At 39.6% G+C, this 18886-nt stretch overlaps 1 long non-coding RNA gene across 2 annotated transcripts in view; it reads right to left on the bottom strand.

Annotated features, from left to right (window-relative positions):
• Positions 1–14793: 14793 nt before the first annotated feature.
• The window catches only part of LOC130453665 (uncharacterized), a 38380-nt gene continuing 34287 nt past the window's right edge, over positions 14794–18886 (bottom strand). For both annotated transcript variants that reach the window (XR_008911139.1, XR_008911140.1), the window contains exon 3: positions 14794–15050. This is a non-coding gene — a long non-coding RNA (uncharacterized LOC130453665). The remainder of the gene's footprint in view (positions 15051–18886) is intronic.

The following is an 18886-nucleotide window of genomic DNA, read 5'->3' as shown; positions in this document are numbered from 1 at the left end:
GTCAGACATAACTGAAATGATCCAACAGCAACAGTAATACAGTGTGAATGAAAGGCAACAGATAGAATTCTATGCTAATAATGCTATTGCTCAAGTAGTAGCAGTCATAGATTAAATTCTTTCTCTAGTGTGTATGTGCTAATAGCTGCTACTACAGCTGCCCTGACAAAGTCACTACTCAGCCTAAACAATCTTTAGAAGGAACAATTAGTCCTAGAGGGATTTACTTTTCCTATTTTAGTCAATTGTCAAATGTTTGAAGGCCACCTCTGTTAATACCCTACTCAACAACTAGATTCTAATGAGTGTTACTCGTTTCAGCACCATGGCCAGCAACTTACTTGCTGTTCTAGTATGGCAGCCCTGTGAGTTTAAGCATCAAGTTTGGCTTTTGATCTTTAACATCATTTGCTAATAGCAGTCTCCTTGTCTGGGTTCCACACCCCTGTTGCTTGGTTATTGACACATCCAACCTTTGGAACTTACCTGATTCTTCCAGCCTCATGAGCTGAACCAGATCCCTGGCTTGGTTAGCATCACTGGACCTATGATTTCATTGGCTTAGGGAATTCCCAGGTAAAGATAACCTCTATCAAAGTAGGTTGGCACCTTCTCTGCAACTTACAGTTTTAGGGAGCTGCCTAGGACATAAAGATGTTAAGTGACTTTCCAAGGGTCACCTAGACAATATGTATACACACACACACACACACACACACACACACACACAGTAATCCCTCACCTATGATGGGAGTTATATTCCAGAAACCCCTGTGATAGGTGAAAATCCTCAAAGGCATTATATATATATGGCTTTAGAAATCCTTCCCACTCTCCTATAAACCATTTCCACACTCTTATTAACCTACAGTCACTGAGCCAATCAGTGCTCAGGATACAGAACACAGTACTAAAATATAAATTTTAAGGTTTACATTGGTCACCTTTCATTCTATCAGCAATAGTGTGCCACAAGTGTAATGCCATGATAGAGAATTAGGTTTTTTTAAAAAACCCACAATACAGTGAAGCCTCAATAAGTGAACCACCATATAGCAAGGGATGACTATATAAATATATTTAGACCAAAAGTTTTATTTATGTATCTGGAGTGTATATAAGTAGGGCAAATAATTATGATTTATAACAATATTTACATATCTTATTTTGCAAAACATCTTACATACATAACCTTTTTTTGAAATATATAAGAATAAATACAGGATTTCTAATTCTAAGGGATTCTAAATCCACCTAAATAAACTACCAGATTCTGCAAGGAACCGCTTTTCCTGTGTTTCACAGGCTACACTAATCCTCCCTGATCTGACTAACCCAAATTTATACAATCTAAATAAAAACTACTGCTATTATCCTTATAAATCTTAACCTTCAAATTATAAAATAGCAAAGGCTAGCTGGTTGAGTCTCAACACGAATCCATTTAGGACTCTGAGTCTGGAGTCCAAACCAAAGACCAGGTTTTTCTTTGGACTTCTCAGATATAAACCAATCTATAAAAACCACAATAGATAGTCACTAGTGTTTCCCAAGTTGGGAAAGGAAAACACTGAGCTCCTTCAGATCTTTCCCTCAGACAGAGAGAGAGAGGCAAAGATGTTACCTCCTTCAGCCCTGAGAGTCTCTGAGTGTGTCTCTGCCAACTGCTGCCAGAGAGAGTAATTGACATAGAAAAATGGTTATAACTATCACATCTGAAATTAACACACTGTCTCAGTTCTGCTTCAAACTCCAGTTCTTTTCTCAAGCAGCCACTTTACTTCTTATCTCCAAACTAATAAAACAATACTTATTTTCTAATATCATCCTTACAATAGTCACCATAGATTGGGTTCTTTTTCTAGCCTGTATGTGCTAATAGGTGCTACTGCAGCTGCCTTGACAATCAAAGTCTATATATATATAGATGGTTATTTTATATATATAGATATAGATGTATATATATATATACATACATACATATATATACATACATACATATATATATACATACATACATATATATACATACATACATATATATATATATATATATATATATATCAGAGATGGGATGCCAATCCAAACCTTCCTAGCCCTAAAGCTAACTCCAATTACTATGCTATCATACCTCTCACTATGCTTGAAAATCAGAGATTGCAAAACTGGAAGAGCTTTAGAGGTCATCTATACTTTTATTTTGTAAATGAGAAAACTGAGGCCCAGAAAGTTTCAGTGACTTGCTCAAGGTCACACATGTTATAAGTGTCAAAGTCAGGATTCAAACTCAAGTTCTCTGCCTCTAAGCCCAATGTGTTTTCAATTCCTCTGATCAGCTCTGACTTGTAGTGCTGTTCTCATACAGCTTCCTGGTCCCAGACTCCAGGTTTTACCTCAACCACTAACCCTGAGGACTGTAAGGATAATTTAGGGTTGTGACCTAATCTAAGTTTGATTTTTGGTAGCCAGGGAATATCTCAAATAAAATACCCAAGTCAGTTGGTTTAATCACTATATAGGGAAGAAATCAAGGAGAAGAGATAGGGAAACGTATAGAATTTCTCCCTGGTGAGTTCAAAGTCCTCTGCCACGAGGTCCTTGAAGATTAGAGGCTTTCTCTAAGTGGATAGTCTTTGGAAGGTAAAAGAGAGAAAAATCAGCCTAAACTCCGAGAGATCTCAGAGAAGAGCCTCACCTGAACTAGGTTACTAGGTTTCCTCCAGTATGGTATCAAGGAAAACTCACCGCTAAACCCAGACAATAGTGGCTGCCACACCAAGATGCCGACATGCTCAGCAAGCTGCCGCCAGCCACCTCTCTGCCATCAAAGAGGCCGGAGAGAGGAAGTGACGTGAAATATATAGACAGTTTTACATCACTTTCCTGCGTCTTACATGTACCAATGATATCTTAGGCTTGACTTAAGACAGCCCAGGGGTCTGTCAGTTGTTTCTGATTTGTCATTTGCTAGCACATGTCTGTCATAGGCCATCCTCCTAGATTCTTAATCCTTAAATATGGGTGTAGACATTCCTGATTTTGTTAGACTAAGTAGGGTAGAGTAATCTAAAGTTCACAGGTCAGACTTCTGTGCCTATGCCAATCTGATCTTTTTTACATTGTGTCAGCACTCCTTACCCAGTTCCTTATGTTTTCATCATTCAATGACTTACCTTCTGTGACATGTGTAAAAATAATACAACAAAGGACATATTATTGATTATAAACTGATTTAGATACTCTGCTTGCTGTGCTTACAAAGTATCTTCAGTTTATATAAGTGAAGTGAAACTCATAAATGAACTTCTGACGCTAAGAAGACTCTTGTTATGAATTATAAATTATGAATTAGTTTATTTAGTCTATAGTATGGCTTTTGAAAACCCAAGATCACCACCAGGTCATGATAAGCAGATTGGAACTTTAGTGGAAAAGTAGATATTTGCTTAGATAAATTCCTTTTCAAAAATGTATCCAAACCCTTTCCAGGTTGAATTGTTGGCTACAAGCTTTTCAAATCTTATTGCCTTTGAACTGTACATAATATCTATAGTCAGCTCTAAATCAGAATTAAAATTTACTTCCTCTCAACACTAATCTAACATTTCTATTAGATCCCTACATACTGACTGATGAAGAGGGTTTTCTGATTTCAAGACTGTTCTATGTTTAAAATCTGTCTGTAGGAAAAACAAGAAGGAAAAGAGAAAAAAGATAGAAATAAAGCTATAAAGAGAGTAAGAAGGAAGGAAGGAAGGAAGGAAGGAAGGAAGGAAGGAAGGAAGGAAGGAAGGAAGGAAGGAAGGAAGGAAGGAAAGGAGGAAGTTTGAATTGACTATTCCACTTACCAATTTTATATTATACATCCTAGAATCGTAGAACTGAAGGGGACTTTTGAGATAATCCATCCAACTCCCTTGTTTAACAGATGAGGTAAGTCACCTCATATTTCTGTTTTATCATCTGTAAAATGCAAATCAGGGTACTTGCCCACCTCCAAAGAGTGTTGTGAACATTAAACACAATACTGTTTGCAAAAGAGCCTTTTAAATTATTAAGTGCTCTACAAATGTTAGATATCATTGTTATTGTTATTATAGAAGAGACATTTGTATGCCCAACTCTGATATCTCATTTATAGATGTGCTACTCTACCCAAATCAGAAACTTCAAAGGAATTATCAAGGGATGCCAAAAGCTTATGGAAAGAGCCAGGTGCTCTGCCAGTGTAAACATCACCCACTGGGAGGATGAAAGTCAACTGGACTCTCTTTGTGTCTCTTCATAAATGAGGTCCTCCTCAAATTTCCTTGAGATGACTCAGAACAAATATCCAATGTTACCAAATCCTGTTGTTTCTGCTTTTAGATCTTTTAACCCCTTCTTGCTATTCATATAACCACAACTCTAGTTCATGCCATCTTCACCTTATACCTGGTCTCCCTGCCTCTGTTCTCTTCCCCTCTCCAATCCATCTTCCACTCAGCTCCCACAGTGATTTTCATGGGTCTGCCCACATCTCACACATACACAAATCACACACACACACACACATACTCACACACACACACACACAAATTCTAGTGCTTCCTTGTCACCTCCCAGATGGAAAAGAAATTCCTGTTTGGCAGAACTCTTCACAACCTGGCCCCCTCCTAACTTTACAGTTTTCCTATACTTGAGTCACCTCCATGCATTGTGTGATCTAGCTATGCTGGTCTACTAGTCATAGAACCATAGGTGTAGAGATGGAAGGAACCATAAAGGTCATAGAGGCCAAGCCCCCTCATTTTAAATTTGAGGAAACTGAGTTACATTCCACCTCCTATCTCCATGCCTGCATACTGGCTATGCCCTATGCTTATAAGTCTTTTCCTCCTTGTCTCTGCCTCCTTGTTTCTGTTACAATTAAAATTCTCTGGAAACCATATCTTAATTTTATAATTATTTATTAAATAGCAAGAAGAGGGCCAGAGAAAGAGAGAGAGAGAAGCACAAGTTGCTTGCCTGGGTAGCTGGGAGCACAAGAGCCTAGATGCTTGCTATGCGAGCATCTGAGCAAGCCCAAGGCCAGACAACACTCCTCATGAGTTTGTGGTTCCAGGGAAAAGCGCCAACTTCCTGTTCCCTCCATCAATTCATTCTCTTCATTATATTTCTTTCCCAAGCTTCTCTGATTGGACTCAGACCCCAATCAGGACAAGACATGGGTCTTCTGGACACCAAGAGCAACACCTTTCAATCCAGAATGGCTGTATAACCCATGCGCATTTTTTCCCCACATGGGTCTGCTTCACATGTTTTCCCTATTAGTATAAAATGTCTTTCAGGGGAAAGACTGCTTTGTTCTTTGACATATTCTCAGCATTTCATATTGTGCCTGGCATATAGTAAATAATAAATAAAGACAGGGGCTGGTTTTTTGTTGTTGTTGTTGTTGTTGTTGTTGTTGTTGTTTTTGTCTTTCTCTCCCAAAGGTCTTACACTTTTTGGGTATAGGGAGAGAGAGGGCTAATTTGTGATTTTACTGAGGCAGGGAATCCCCCAGTGAGGAAAATTCCTCTGCTAATATAGATTACCAATTTCTCTGCATTTTATAGCCTTAGTGACTTGCTGCCAAAAGGACAAGCTGCTTCCAAAGGTCACACAGTCAGTATGTGTTGGAGGCAGAATTTAAAGTCAGATCTTTCTGATTTTGAAGTAAGCTAACTATTAGAGATACCACACTGCCCTTTATAAAGATAAAATTGCCTTTCTATACTCAGGGTACATACCCTTATCACCTAAGATGAAGGCACCCATGTGGGAGACACCAAGGAAAAGACAGTCTGTATTCCTCTACCATAATGGGCAGGAACAGTTTCTTTCCATTGACTGCATGGCTGGATCTTTAAACCTATCTGATGGGGGCATAAAGTCCCCTTTCCAATGGCACCCAGGGGAGTAGGTCTCATTCATCCAGAGTATGAGAATTGTGTACTAAACTGGGTGCTGAGTGGGTACTTTCCTTTCCCTTCTGGCCCTGTGGCCCCAAGAAATGGATTCAGTAGAAGGATTGGAGAGAGGAGAAATTGAAGGCAGGAAGATCAAGAGCAAGGTGAAGACAGCAGGAAGTAGAATGGCAGCTATATAAATAGAGAGGAGATAAAAGATGAAAGTTAGAAATAAGATTTAGTAATTGGATATTTGGACTGAATCATCTCAAGGAAATTTGAGGACCTTATTTATGCAGTCTTTTTAAGAGACACAAAGAGAGTCCAGCTGATTTTCATCCTCCCAGTGGGTGATGTTTACACTGGCAGAGCACCTGGCTCTTTCCACAGACTTTTAGCATCCCTAGATAATTCCTTTGAAGTCTCTGATTCAGATAAAGTAACACGTCTCTAAATGAACCATCAGAATTGACCATATAAATATCTCTTCCATAATAATATCTGTATCACTTATCTTTTTCAATTCTCAGGCAGCTTGAGCCATGGCCCCTTTGGATCTGAGTTAAACTATGAACCTAATCCCTCTTGCATCTCCAAATATGGAGAGAGGGTTATTCCTCCAGTGTGTTGGGGAAATATTTATATATTCATTCTTACTATACCTTTGAAGCAAATATTCTTTTGTAAAAGGTAATCTTCTTTCTTTAATTAAATCTCTTACCTTTCATCCTAGAATTAATATTATGTATTGCCTCCAAGGCAAAAGAGTAGTAAGGACTAGGCAACTGGGGATTAAGTGACCTGCCCAGGGTCACACAACTAAGAAGTGTCTGAATCCAGATTTGAACCCAGTACCTCCCATTTCTTGGCCTGGCTCATAGTCCTCTGAACCACCTAGCTGCCCCCTGTAAATGCTAATCTTCTAAATGTTAATGTACTCCCCCATTCTCACCATGTGCTTCTTTATGAAATATAAATTTATCCCACTCTTTTTTCCCATTTCTCTTAGTATTAACTTCTTTTTTTACCTGTAGTTATGTACATATATGTATATATTTGCATACACACACATTTCATCCTATACAGTTTGTCACTGTTCCCTCTAAGTATATCTTTTAAGTTCCCTTCTAGCTATCCAGATGATAACAATTTTTTTTTGTGGTTTATGATTATTCATTCTTTCTTTTTTTTAAAACATTATTTTGTTTGGTAATTTCCAAACATTATTCATTGGAAACAAAGATCATTTTCTTTTCTCCTCCCCCCCCCCCACCTCTCCCCTAGCCGACGCATGATTCCACTGGGTATCACATGTGTCCTTGATTTGAACCCATTTCCCTGTTGAGTGTTCATTTAGAGCCTCTCCTCAGTCATATCCCCTCAACCCCTGTAGTCAAACAGTTGCTTTTCCTCAGTGTTTTTACTCCCACAGTTTGTCCTCTGCTTGTGGATAGTGTTTTTTCTCCTAGATCCCTGCAGATTGTTCTAGGGACTTTGCATTGACACCAATGGAGAAGTCCATTACCTTCGATTGTACCACAGTGTATCAGTCTCTGTGTACAATGTTTTCCTGGTTCTGCTCCTTTTGCTCTGCATCACTTCCTGGAGGTTGTTCCAGTTCCCATGGAATTCCTCCACTTTATTGTTCCTTTGAGCACAATAGTATTCCATCACCAACATATACCACAATTGGTTCAGCCATTCCCCAATTGAAGGGCATCCCCTCGGTTTCCAATTTTTTGGCCACCACAAAGAGCGCAGCTGTGAATATTCTTGTACAAGTCTTTCCCCTTATTATCTCTTTGGGGTACAAACCTAGCAGTGATATGGCTGGATCAAAGGGCAGACAGTCCTTTATCACGCTTTGAACATAGTTCCAAATTGCCCTCCATAATGGTTGGATCAATTCACAACTCCACCAGCAATGAATTAGTGTTCCCACTTTGCCACATCCCCTCCAGCATTCATTACTTTCCTCTGCTGTCATGTTAGCCAATCTGCTAGGTGTGGGGTGATACCTCAGAGTTGTTTTGATTTGCATCTCTCTGATTGTAAGAGATGTAGAACACTTTTTCATGTGCTTATTAATAGTTTTGATTTCTTTATCTGAAAACTGCCTGTTCATGTCCCTTGCCCATTTATCAATTGGAGAATGGCTTGATTTTTTGTACAATTGATTTAGCTCTTTGTAAATTTGAGTAATTAAACCTTTGTCAGAGGTTTTTATGAAGATTGTTTCCCAATTTGTTGCTACCCTTCTCAGATGATAACAATTTTTAAGAGTCACCAATATCCTCTTTTCTTATAGGAATACAAATCATTTTAACTTATTGGGTCCCTTAAAAAGAGATTTTTGGTTTTTGGTCCCCCCCCCCCCTTCTTAATTACCTTTTGGTGATTCTCTTGAGTTCTGTATTTGGGCATCAAATTTTCTGTTTAAGTCTGGTCTTTTCTTTGTGAATGCTTGGAAGTCTTCTATTTTATTAAATGACCATACTTTTCCCTGCAAGAATATAGTCAGTTTTGCTGAGTAGTTGATTCTTTTTTGTAGACCTAATTCCCTTGCTTTCTGGAATATCATATTCCATGCCTTTTGGTCCTTCAGTGTAGATAGAGCCAGATCCTGTGTTATCCTCACTGTGGTTCCATGGTATCTGAATGACTTCTTCACAGATTATAATATTTTTTCCTTGGTCTGGTAGTTATTGAATTTGGCTGTACCATTCCTGGGCATTGTCAATTGAGGATTAAGTACAGGAGGTGATCTGTGGATTCTTTCAGTCTCCACTTTTCCCTCTTCTTGGGGCAATTTTCTTGGATAATTTCCTGTAGAATGATGTCTAGGCTTTTTCTTTTGTCATGATTTTCCAGTAGTCCTATAATTCTTATATTGCCCCTCTTGGATCTATTTTCAAGGTCTATGGTCTTGTCAATGAGGTTTTTCATATTTTCCTCAAAAATTTCATTCTTTTGATTTTGTTTTATAGAATCTTGCTGCCTTGTGAAGTCATTTGCTTCTAGTTGTTGGATTCTAGTTTTTAAAGACTGAATTTCATCCCTGGATTTTTGGCCATCCTTCTCCTTCTAGTCTGATTTTCTTTGTAGGTGATCTTTCATCTTCTTTGCCTCATCTTTTATCTTCTTTGTCTCATCTTTGATCTCCTTTGCCTTATTTTCAAACTGGTTAATTTTGACTTTCAAGACATTATTTTCTGTTTCCAGATGACTTATTTTGCTTTTTAAAGATCTTTTCCCAGTTGTCTTCAGCCTCTATTAATTGTTTTTTGAATTGTAGTCTGTGTCAAAATCACTGGAGTTTCTGTGTTTTTGCTTAGTGTTCCTTGGTCCTCCTCTGTTCCATTTGCTCTTTGTTCATTACATGGATAGAAACTGTTGGTTGTAATTTCTTTTTTCTTTTTCTGTTGTTTACTCATATTTTTTCCTTCTTTCCCTCCATCTTTGTCTGTAATCTTGCTCCTCTGATTATGTGCTAGATCTGTGGGTTTGGGCTACTATGTACTGAAGGGGTTTCTTCTCTGCTCTGCTGATTGATCAGATTAGGCTGATGGTATTGATTAGCCCTGAGGTCAGATCTTCCTCAGCTGGCAGCAGAAACTGAAAAGGAGCTGTAATTCCCACCCTTATATCAAGGTTATAGCCTGTAGTGGTTGCAGCTTTTGCCCTTGGAGCTTAGTCAGCAAGACTTTCAAAGCAGTCTATGGGGGTGGGAGGGTGTTGGAGATTGAGCTTCCCTAACCTCTGAAGGCTTCTTATCTGCCCTGTTGATAAAATTTAGCTGAGGAGGAGTTGATCTGCAGAGCTGGATGTGCCCTGAGACCAAAACCTCAAGAAGGGGGGCAGGAAAGATGGAGTGTTTTGGCTGTGATTAGGCTGCTCTCTCTGTGCTTCTCCTTCAGCTGCCTCCCTGCCACCTGTGTTCAATGCCTTGAGTCTGGCACAGCTGTGTCAGCAAGGTACTCCCTCTCGAATAGTGCACTTACCTGCCCAGAGATTCCAGGTGGAGGAGGTGTCCTGGTACCTTCCTTCTTCCTTCTCCTTAAACCTGAGTGTTCAAGAATCCAGGCTTTTTGGGGGATGTACCCTTTAAGTTGAGTCCAGCAGGAGGGTTTCCTTGCTCTGTCCTGTTGTTAGATTTGGTTTTCTGTCCCCTCAAAGCATTGTGTTTTTGATTGGTGTGGAAGGGTTTTCAGAGGTCTGAACTCTTGCTGCGTCTAAGCCACCATCTTGACTCTGCCTCAAACTAATCCCTAATCTGAGTGTTGAGTGGCTAAATGGAACTAGAGTGTTTGGTCCCCTAAAATTGGGGTAATACTATAGGCATTTGAATTAATATTAGAGACTATACACTCTTCTCCAACTGAGGGGAATCCTCAGGGCAGTTAGGTAGATAAATCCTAGCTGTGTGATTGTGGACTTACTTAACCCCAATTGTCTAGTCCTTACCACTCTTCTGCTTTGGAGCAGATACTTAGTATGGCTTCTAAGACAGAAGGTAGGGTCTTTTTTTTAAAGGGGAGTTGGGGAAGAACCCTAAGTAAAAGGTCACATGTAATATGCCTAGATTTTAGGCAACAGGGGCCAGATTAATCACTAATGCTCTAAAACTTAGCACAGTGATTGACTCATAGTAAGTACCTAATAAATGGATAATGATGATACCTCTGACACAATAAGTGCTTAATAAATGTTTATCAATTTGAATATAATGCAGCTATTGCTATTACTCTTCTGCTGCCATATATCCAATGGACTCTCTAGGCTTCTTCCTCTGGCTTCTTCTCTAAAATACATATAAAGCCCAGCCTTTGCTCAAAAGACACAGTAAGGACAGAGGGAGTAGAACAAGTGGAAGATGGGAAAGTGCCTTGGAGCTATGGATCTGGGAAAACAAACCCTTCCCAACATGCTGAATAGGGAAAGGGAGCTTGCCCCTGGAAGCACGTAGCCCAGTTTCTACATCAAAGAGGTTTGGGCAGCTGTAGATAATCTTAGATAAGCTCTCCAAACATATTCTCCTGTCACTGGCACACATTTCCAGACTTTGGATGGCCAGTTCATGGGTGGCTCAGAGAAAAGTAGAACTTCATGTGCTGAATACATGTGATCAGCAGAGAGGGTCCCCCAAGTTCAAAATTTGAGAGGATTTTTAAGGGTAACCCTGGGATTGTCCCTGGGACTCCATGGGCTTTGGGATTCATTCATGGAAGCTGGGAGCTGGGAAGACAGAGGATCTAAGGAGAATGGAGCTGGCAGCCCATTCCTCTGTTCTAAGGGAAGTATCAGTGATTGAGGGAAAACAGTCTGACACTATTACTTCTCACCAGGACTCTTGTATTTTGTTTGGGCCCTAGAACAAACAAACTAGAATTAATCATGAGGGAAACATCATATTTAATGGGTGATGGGGAAAACACTTAGAAAATAACATGCAGTTATGTACAATAGAAATCCAAAGAATGACTAGAAAAAATCAAAAGCAAACTGTTACAAAGAACACTCATGACTCAAAAAGAAGAAATATGAAAAGACATCTCCACATACACACTCCTTTGCAGATGTTCGAAGTCCACAAGGTATCATACTAGGGACATATTTTCAGATTTTTTCCCCAATATATTGATCCATTTTGCTGATTTTCCCCCTCTTTTTTCCCTTTGGTCTTTAAAAAAGTACTGTATAGGATGTCCCTCTGGTAGGGGAAGGAGATAGAATATTAAAGAAAATTATGATGATATAAAGAAGACAGAATAAGTCAATAAAAACTTATTTTAAAAAGAAATTATTTCCTATGACCACCATTAGAAAAATGAATGGATTTTTTTGTTTTATTTATTAAACTCTTACCTTCCTAGTATCAACTCTAAGACAGAAGAGCAGTAAGGACTAGGCAATGGGGATTAAGTGTCTTGCCCAGGGTCACCCAGCTAGGAAGTAGTCAAGGTCAAATTTGAACCCAGGTCCTCTTGACTCCAGGCCTGGTGCTCTGTCCACTGTGCTACCTAACTCAAGTGAATGGTTTTATAAAATATTTGTCATGTTCCACTCCCTTCTGAGCTAAGGCAGTCCTTGAACCCAATCCCTGAAAAATCAAGGGACCTCATCAACATACAGAAATAGCCCAGGCAGGTCACAAACAACTGGATTCCTTTTTTTTTTTTAATTTAGAATATTTTTCCATGGTTCCATGATTCATGATTCCTACACAAACACACACACACACACACACACACACACAAACTGGATTACTTTTAAATAACATTTTATTGTTTACTGTTAGTAACCACATGAACAAGAATAATAAAACCAAAAATAAGAATGGCCAGCATAAATTCCAAACTATTTACAACTTGAAAAAAAAAAGGAAATTTTTCAGAGTCAAGAAAACCTGAGCTCGTGATCAACCTCTGACACAGATTGGCCTCGTGATCTGAGGCAAATTAAAATCTACTCATTCTAGGGTTTTCCCTCTGAAAAATAGTTCTGGTTCATCCTGTCTATAGCTTAGTCGTACATGGTCTTTTGCCTGTGGTCTCTCCTACTAGACTGTGAGCTTTTTGAGGGCAGGGATTGCCTTTTTTTTTTTAATCCATACCTTCCGTCTACAATCTATAACAAGGATCTTTTCTAAGGCAGAAGAGAGTTAGGGCTAAGCAACTGAAGTTAAGTGACCTGTCTAGGGTCACATAGGTAGGAAGTATCTGAGGTCAAATTTAAACCCAGCTCCTCCCAGCTCCAAGCCTGGTACTCTAATCACTGTGTTACCAACTGCGCCTAGTCTAGAGACTACCTTTTACCTTTCTTTGTATGCCCAGAAGTTAGCATTGTGTCTGGCAGATCACAGGGGTTTAATAAATGCTTAATGACTAATTGACAACTTTTTAATGTTCTCAAGCAACTGACACTATAAATTACTGAATAGTTGTTCTTCTGCATGATTAGAGGAGTTCTTTAAAGCAAAGAAATCCCAAATCCAATCTGCACACTCACAAAGTTTGGCAAAATAATAACAACTGTGGTCTCTTCTGGCCTCTTTTCTTCATTTATATTTTTACTAAATTTGGGGGGTTCATTTTTTTTACCAAAAATTGGTTTTTCATAATATAGTCTCAGTAGGTACTTTGTTTTGGTTCTGCTCATCTTGCTGGGCATCGTTTGTATGTATCCGTTTTTCTTCATATTTGTTCTATTGGGCTGGAATCAATCCATTCCATATGTACATATATGGAGGTAGATAAATGATAGATGATAGGTAGATAGTTTATATATACACATATATGAATATGTATCTATAGTCATCTGAACTGGTGATTTTTTATTTTTTTTCCAGTTACATGTAGAAACTATTTTTGACAATTGTTTTCTGACATTTTACAATTTGGATTCCCTCTCTCTACCCCCCTCTCTGAGCTGGCAAATAGTCTGATATAGGCTATACCAGTGCTTTCATACTATATATATATATATATATATATATTCCATATTCCTGATGCTAATGCAGAAGACATACATCATACATACATACAATAAAAACTCATTGGAGGCAGCTAGGTGGTTCAGTGGGTCAAGAGCCAGGAGGTCCTGGGTTCAAATATGACCTCAGACATTTCCTGGCTGTGTGACCCTGGGGAAGTCATTTAACTTCCATTGCCTAGCCCTTACCACTCTTCTGCCTTGGAACCAATACACAGTATTAATTCCCAGATGGAAGGTAAGAGTTTTTTTGTTTGTTTGTTTTTAAAGAACAACTCATGAAGGAAATAGAGTGGAAGATGGCAGGCTAAGATCTACACTCCGACTCTGACAGTTCCTTCTTTGGCTGTGGGCAGCATTTTTCATCTTGAGTCTTTTATGGTTATCTTAAAAACTTGCTTTGCTGTTAATGGTTTAGTCCTTCACAGTTGATCATTGTAAAATATTTCTGTTACTGCATACGTGGTTTTCCTGGTTCTGCACACTTCACTTTGCACTGTGAACTCGTAAATGTTAAATGGTATAGGGAACTTCTGGTGTGGAAACTCTACGGATGCCAACTGCTATGCAATTTAGAGTTTTAAAGTGTTGCCCAAGTCAATAGAGTTCAGCCTTGCCCAGGGTCGCCCAGCTACTCTGTGTCAGAGGCAGGAACTGAACCAAGCTCCCTAACTCTATCTCCTCCTCCCAACCATCCCTTGGGTGCAGCACCTTTTTCAGTGTTCCCCCAATTTGTTTTTTTCACATAGCAAACACTGCTGAGTAGAAAACATACCCTGGAAACACTTGGTTGGCACGGGAAAGCTTTATTAGGTAAAGAGACCCTTGGCTCTAAATCACACTGCATTTTGTTGTTGCTCAGTCATGTCTGAATTTTCATGACCCTATTGGGAATTTTCTTGGCAAAGATTCTAGAGTGGTTTGCAATTTTACAGATGAGGAACCTGAGGCAAACAGGGTTACATGATTTGCCCAGAAATGCACAGCTAGTAAGTGTCTGAGACTAGACATGAACTAAAGTCTTCCTATCTCCAGGCCAAGTTTTCCACTGCACCATCTAGCTGCCTTCAAGTCAAATATGAGGCAGCCCCTCATCAAGGCTCTGGGCAAAGCTATGGTCTTCGGAGACTCCATCTTCTTTTTTTTGGTTATTTTTCCTTTTTTTAGATTTCCAGTTTTTCCACCTTACTCTACCTTCTTCAATCAATGCCCCATGTACTCAGCCTTTTCCCTACCATTTGTCGCCCAAAAAAACTCACCTATTCTGTGTTTCCACTCCTTCAGAGCCCTACTAGGTGCTTCCAAGAATTTAGCTGGTAATGAGGAATGTACTGCCCCTAAATAAGCTTTTGAATTTCAAATAGATCTCTTAGAGACCCAAAAGAATAACTTTAATGGAGGAAATGTTAGCCAAGGTAGCAGGTCAGAACATATCTATGGGACAGGAGATATTTATGGAACAAGAGGAGATTTTGGAAGTTGGTGCTTCGACTCTCATGGGCAGCTTTTTGTTCATCCCATCTTGGTGACAACCTCTTGCCCAATGATCTTCAATAGCTGAGTTGATTCATATACGATGGTCTTAATGACTTTGTCCTCAGTAGCCAGGGTGTTAGTGACTTCCAGCTGGGGAAGAAGGAGCCAGGAAGAAAAGAAAGTGAGGAGAAGGAGTCATCAGATGTTAAGTTTATAGATTTTAAGAAGTAAGGATGTTGGGGGGCAGCTGGGTGGCTCAGTGGATTGAGAGTCAGGCCCAGTGATGGGAGGTCCTGTGTTCAAATGTGGCCTCAGGTACTTCCTAGCTGTATGACCCTGTGCAAGTCACTTAACCCCCACTGCCTAGTCCTTACCACTCTTCTGCCTTGGAACCATTACACAATATTGATTCCAAGATAGTATGTAAGAATTTAAAAAATAATAATAATAATTGACATGGAGCATCTTCAGGTTTCCAAAGCCCTTTTCATACCCCATGTAATCCTTACAAGAACTCTGCAAAGTTGGTATTCTAAAAGAGTCTCTATTTTACAAGTGAGGAAACTGAGGTTAAATGACTAGCCCAAGGTTCCACACCTAATAAGCACCAGAAAGATGTCATAAAATCATAGATTTAAAAAGCAAGCTCATAAATCATCTAGGTTGACCCACCCCCCCTTTTTAAGGATGAAAAAAGAATGAAGGCTCACACAATTAAGTGATTTGTTTAAAGTCAGAAGCAGAATTTGAAACCAGGGCTCTGGTTTTAGATTCTCTGACCACACTGCCTATCAGAGTTTGGGTCTCTCCAGCATTGTTTCCAATACCCCATACAAACACCCTGCCTTAGGCAGCCTACCCTAAGCCAGTTGCAAGAGCCCCACTGTTAAATATTCAGTATAAGTAATTATACCTCAAAAATCATCGATGGCTACAAATTAGGGCTTAATTTTATTTTATTGATTGTCTAGACTTTAAAAATATTACTACTACAGATTATTCTTGAGGGTGTGTGTGTGTGTGTGTGTGTGTACATCATCCCCCACATATACCCCAGGAGAGGTAGAGTTGCTAAACATTTCCTAGCATCCTCCTCCCTGGCTTATAAACATTGCTTGAGCTCAGTAGAATGACAATGGAAGGCTCAGGGAATGAAGTCATCACGAGACTAGAAGCCTGATCCCTGGGAACTAACTAATAATAATAATAGCTGGCACTGGTACAACACTTTAAGATTTGCCAAGTGTTTTATGACCATCCTTTATCTCATTTGAGCATCACGCCTTAGGCATTCTAGAATTGCGGTGGTTAAAACTTTAGATCTGGAACAGATAGGGATTATTAATCTGCACAAAAATCATCTATTCAGTGACTTTTATAATAACAATTTGTGTTTGTATAGCTCTTGAAGGTATGCAAGGAACTTTTTGCTCAGAGCAACCATGCAAGAATCAGTATCCCCATTTTACAGATGAGGAAACTGAAACCCTGAGATGTTCAGTGATCACATAGTGAATGCGCCTACAATTTTGAGATTCTACCACAGGTCTCCAATTTCTTTCCACTACATTACATCAAATTGCCTCTCAAGAAGAGCATCTCATAGTCACAGAATAAATACTGGAAATATAAATTGTGAATGTTACTTCCAAAAAGTGAAAAGAAAGGTGAAATATGAAAGATTTAATTTTTATGTACTTGTTGGCCTCCTTGACAATATCTCCTGTGACTTGGGGAGGGTGAGGAGGACTGAGACACCAGTGGGTGGAGATTTATTATGTAGATATGAAGAAAAGTATTCTAAACATGTAGAACATTTGTGATTTCATTTGTACACTATCTTCTTTTTCTTTGATTATGGAAAAGCTTTTGGTTTTATAAAATTTGGGGAAACTTTTTTAAAAATAAGAGTATTTCCTTCCAAGGGGTAGATTCCAAGCTGTTGTTTGTCCAGCCTTCCCTTTTCAATAGGACCAGTGACATCACAGGGTGATGTATTGGTTTGTGCATAAATTGGATGTAAGTGAGGCAAAGTGGCACAAATTTGTCAGCCTCATTCTCTCTCCCAGAGTCATCAAAGTCCAATGGCAAGACAGAAGTCAGATTGACCAGTGATGGCTGACGTCTTACCAAGCTCGTAGCACTCCAAAACAGTCACTCCAGTTGCCCTCATGGCCATTGGAACAAATTGTTCTCATCCACACAGTCTGCTGATGCATGTCTTCACATGCCTAACATTAGCCTAAATAACCCCTAAGGTCCCTTCCAGCTCTAAATCGGCAATCCTGCATTCAGTAAAAAGAACTCAATGTTCTAGAATTCAAAATCCAGGGCCCTTTCCATTGTGCTATACTAGCTCCTAGGTCAATGATGGGTAACCTTTTGATGTGGTATGTCAAAATTCACCAAAAAACTGAGCATAACTTGGGTGGTGTGTCACTTCAAGAAAAAAAACTATAATTTTGCAATATTTATAGTTTAAATAAAATGTATAATTATAATATATAACTATTTAATAAACCAAAAACTAATTATTTAACTTATCTGCTTAGTGACTTCTTTCTTCATCTGTCAGTCGGTTTCTTTTGTTGGTCTTGATATTCTTTAATTTATGTGGGGTGCCACAAGTGAGGGGGAGGGGGAACCCTTTAACTTACATGCCTATTAGTCACTTTTTTGTTGCTGAATTTCATTAGCTAAATCTTCAATTGAAGGTTGGTATTTTGTACACTTCGAGCCCAAGCAAGCACTACTAACTTCATTTGTGAATCTGTTTCTTTTGTTGGTTTTGATATTATTTAACACTGAGAATAAGGTCTCACAAAAGTACATAGAGGGAAAAATTGTGAGTAAAGCCATCGCTATATTTTTCAGAGTGCTAAAAGTGTCTGGTAATCAGTTCCAGGCACTCCTCTGTTGCACATAGGCCAGACACACACTCCTTCTGAGGGCCCGCTCCTCCTCCCCAACCCGTGGGAGCCCCATTCCCCCCAGCCACCTGGTATGCATACCCCCCAACCCCCATACCTGTAGCCTCCCACCCCCCTGGCCAGTGTGTGGATTGGCCCTCCCACACACACACACACTGGGCCAGGACATGGCCATGGCTATAGCTGCGGGCATGCAGCTCCCTGGGCGGCTCCTGGGCCCCAAGACACACTGCACCCACATGAGGCCGTGTGTCATAGAAAATGGTTATGTGTGTCAGTGCTGACAAGAGTGTCATAGGTTTGCCATCACGGTCCTAGGTACTACTTAGGGCAGCTAGGTAGCACACTTGGCCTGGAATCAGGAGGATCTGAATTCAAATTCAGCCTCAGACTTACTAGCTGTGTGACCCTGGGCAAATCACTTAACACTGTTTGCCTCAGTTTCCTCATCTGGAAAATGAGTTGGAGAAGAAAATGGCAAACCACTGCCAAGAAAATCCCAAATAGGATCAGGAAAAGTCAACTATAACCAAAATACCTCAACAACAACAACAAAAAATGCTCTATGGGATATTTATGATGTTTCACCCAAGAGTGAGGTGAGAAAAAGATATTCTAGAATCAGGGAGCAAATGGAAATAAACCCTGGTTGCTATATTGTTTCAGGCTCTTTACTTTGCCTTTAGATAATTTTCACCTACTGGAGAGTTACCAAATGAAATCATTTTGGACCTTGGAACCTTTAGGACACAACGAAAAATCTTTTTTTAAACTGAGTTTCTACCTTCTCTAATTTCTTCCTCAGCAGTGAGGCTGTTAACTGCTGACTCTGTCACAGGAATGGACTCTTGTTTCATGTAGCCTGGAACCTTGCCCAGAATTCCATGGGGGAGATGGCTGAAGGCAATTCTTTCCTACCCAAGGAGACCCTTGGCCTGGCAAAGAAAGGTCTCTCATCCTTGGCTGTTTGTTGCCAATGAGCATTCCCTCAGCCCTACAGTCAATCTCACTCAGCCTGAGATACTTTGGGCAGCAGGGTGGGTGCAGATATGGAAT

Source organism: Monodelphis domestica, chromosome 4, assembly GCF_027887165.1.
Source record: "Monodelphis domestica isolate mMonDom1 chromosome 4, mMonDom1.pri, whole genome shotgun sequence".
NCBI lineage: Eukaryota > Metazoa > Chordata > Mammalia > Didelphimorphia > Didelphidae > Monodelphis > Monodelphis domestica.
Note: the sequence above shows the minus strand (reverse complement) of the source record. Positions and strands in the feature narration are given on the sequence as shown.